We start from the raw sequence: 3,294 nt of genomic DNA on the forward strand, positions 1-3,294 counted from the left end.
TGATCAGGGGGGTCTGTGGAGAGTCTGTGGGGGATGGCCTATGGGGAATGTGTGGGGGGGGGAGGGTGGCGTCTGTGAGGGGGGGCTTGACAGATCTCCCATGGACTGTATAGAAGTACACAGCATATGGGCGATCAGGGCGCATGCCGAGCAGTCTGTAGCCGGCTTCCCTGGCAAGGTTAGACTCTGCTTCCTCCTACCCGCATGAAACTCCCTACTGCCAAAAAATTGACAGTGTGGGAAAATAATAGCTGAGTAACCATGGATGAATGTCTGGTCAGGAGAAGAGACAGCTTTTTTTGTTGATGATGTAAGAATCGTCATCAAAGAAGCAGTGGAAAGCACAGCTGGAGGAAATGCCTACAAGCACCACAAAGTGAATCAGTGGACATCAAAGCTGGTGGGGCAGTGTCTCAACCAACTCGTCACATTGGCCAAGCCTTTTAAATACATTGTGACTTGTGTGATAATGCAAAAGAATGGAGCAGGTATGCACACTGCTGTGCATGGAAGCGGCACTGTCCGATGGGAGAAAAAGACCATGTATTGCACTGTTAGCATCTTTCTTCTTGCTATCTAGGATAGGCCATACTTCATTTATTGCTGCATTTTGTCTGGGATGCATGTTAAAATCATTTTCTTTTAAGAATGCATTGCAAGATGTGTTGCTTAACAAGCGTTGAAATATGTCAATAACTAATACTGAAATTGCATTTAATATACAGTGAATCTTACGCCAAGAATTACATTGATAAAAATTAATGGAAAGCTTGAAAGTGTTGGAAACGCCCAGCAACTGTGGAGGGAGAGAGAAAAACAGAATTAATGTTTCGAGTTGAACATTATTCTTCCTCAGAAATAGTAGAAAGCTGTGTGGCTTACTGTACCAGGATATCCAATAGTTCCAAATGTGCCAAACAAAAGCCTCCTAACCTCAAAGCTGTGGGCAGTCATGGAAACCGTGGGACTGAATTTAAAAATATGGATGAAGCTTAGACAACAAGTACTCATTAGAGACGTCATCTCCAGGGCTTCGCTGCTATTTCTAATTCACATAAAGCTCAACACAAAGTGGTCAAAAATCCAGCTGATACCCAACTAGGAGGGCAGCGGATTCTTAGAGGAGGCTGATGCAGAATGATTTTGTTAAAATTGATGAGAGGCAGGTGAATTACCTATGCAAAGTACAGTGCGTAAGAAGAAACTATAAATGGCATACTTATTCAATACTCGGTTAAAATACTTCAGGAAGAGACTGACAAAAAAAAGGTATCTGAATGAACTCAATCCAGGCAGACCCAATCCGATATGCAATAACTAAACCAAAGGAATGCTATATTGTATAGCCAAAACCATGGCATAGATTAAAGGTAACCATGACCATCCTATGCAGGCTGTGCTCGGACTCACAGTACCTTGAGTACTCTGTCCAGTTTTGACAAAACACCAGCGACAATGCAGAGAAGAGGCAGCAGGCAGATTCAGTGTCAGAGGAGCCATGAGAAAGAAAAACTGGAAAAACTTTGTCTTTTCAGGTGGCAAAGAAATGTTTCAGCAATGTTTTTATAGGTGGACTTAAGATAGGTCTGAAAATGGAGAACGTAAATCCACAATATTACTTCAATTTAAATTGTGAGAGCAGGATAGGGGACAGTGAATCAATGTACTAGGTAAGCTTAAGTGTGCTATCAGGAAATTATTTTTTCACACAAAGTGATAAGTGTGCAGAATAAACATCCAAATGTAGTAATGGAGACAAAGGACTATTTGATATTTCTGAACAGATGAATTAAGATGGGCTTCCACATTCATGAGCGTCTTGTCAGGTGTAGGCCACCTATTATTGAAATCAGTGCCACTCAAAAATCAGAAATACAACACGTATCTCAGAGAAATTTCAGAGAAGAGTAGGAAGTAAAAGCCCTCAAAGATCCACTTCATGCTTGGACAGGACTAATAAAAAAGTATTCTTAAAACAAACTGGCGAATCCTCTGCGATATGGCTTACCGTTTGTCTGATGGACTGGCTTTTTAGGTGATGAGAGATCGCAGCCCCACCTCTGGAGGAAATGAGAATGATGTGGAGATGCCGGCGTTGGACTGGGGTAAACACAGTAAGAAGTTTAACAACACCAGGTTAAAGTCCAACAGGTTTATTTGGTAGCAAAAGCCACACAAGCTTTCGGAGCTCTAAGCCCCTTCTTCAGGTGAGTGGGAATTCTGTTCACAAACAGAGCTTATAAAGACACAGACTCAATTTACATGAATAATGGTTGGAATGCGAATACTTACAACTAATCAAGTCTTTAAGAAACAAAACAATGTGAGTGGAGAGAGCATCAAGACAGGCTAAAAAGATGTGTATTGTCTCCAGACAAGACAGCCAGTGAAACTCTGCAGGTCCACGCAACTGTGGGAGTTACAAATAGTGTGATATGAACCCAATATCCCGGTTGAGGCCGTCCTCGTGTGTGCGGAACTTGGCTATCAGTTTCTGCTCAGCGACTCTGCGCTGTCGTGTGTTGCAAAGGCCGCCTTGGAGAACGCTTACCCGAATATCAGAGGCCGAATGCCCGTGACCGCTGAAGTGCTCCCCAACAGGAAGAGAACAGTCTTGCCTGGTGATTGTCGAGCGGTGTTCATTCATCCGTTGTCGCAGCGTCTGCATAGTTTCCCCAATGTACCATGCCTCGGGACATCCTTTCTTGCAGCGTATCAGGTAGACAACGTTGGCCGAATTGCAAGAGTATGTACCGTGTACCTGGTGGATGGTGTTCTCACGTGAGATGATGGCATCTGTGTCGATGATCCGGCACGTCTTGCAGAGGTTGCTGTGGCAGGGTTGTGTGGTGTCATGGTCACTGTTCTCCTGAAGGCTGGGTAGTTTGCTGCGGACAATGGTCTGTTTGAGGTTGTGCGGTTGTTTGAAGGCAAGAAGTGGGGGTGTGGGGATGGCCTTGGCGAGATGTTCGTCTTCATCAATGACATGTTGAAGGCTCCGGAGGAGATGCCGTAGCTTCTCCGCTCCGGGGAAGTACTGGACAACGAAGTGTACTCTGTCCACCGTGTCGCGTGTGTGTCTTCTGAGGAGGTCGGTGCGGTTTTTCGCTGTGGCGCGTTGGAACTGTTGATCAATGAGTTGAGCGCCATATCCTGTTCTTATGAGGGCATCTTTCAGCGTCTGGAGGTGTCTGTTGTGATCCTCCTCATCCGAGCAGATCCTGTGTATACGGAGGGCTTGTCCGTAGGGGACACTTCAGCACTTCAGCGGTCACGGGCATTTGGCCTCTGATA

At 45.1% G+C, this 3,294-nt stretch overlaps 1 pseudogene; it reads left to right on the forward strand.

The window, feature by feature from the left end:
* Positions 1–265: 265 nt before the first annotated feature.
* Positions 266–580, forward strand: LOC144505526 (dynein light chain Tctex-type 1 pseudogene; annotated as a pseudogene).
* Positions 581–3,294: the final 2,714 nt, after the last annotated feature.

The sequence above is a fragment of the Mustelus asterias genome, chromosome 16 (genome assembly GCF_964213995.1).
Source record: "Mustelus asterias chromosome 16, sMusAst1.hap1.1, whole genome shotgun sequence".
NCBI lineage: Eukaryota > Metazoa > Chordata > Chondrichthyes > Carcharhiniformes > Triakidae > Mustelus > Mustelus asterias.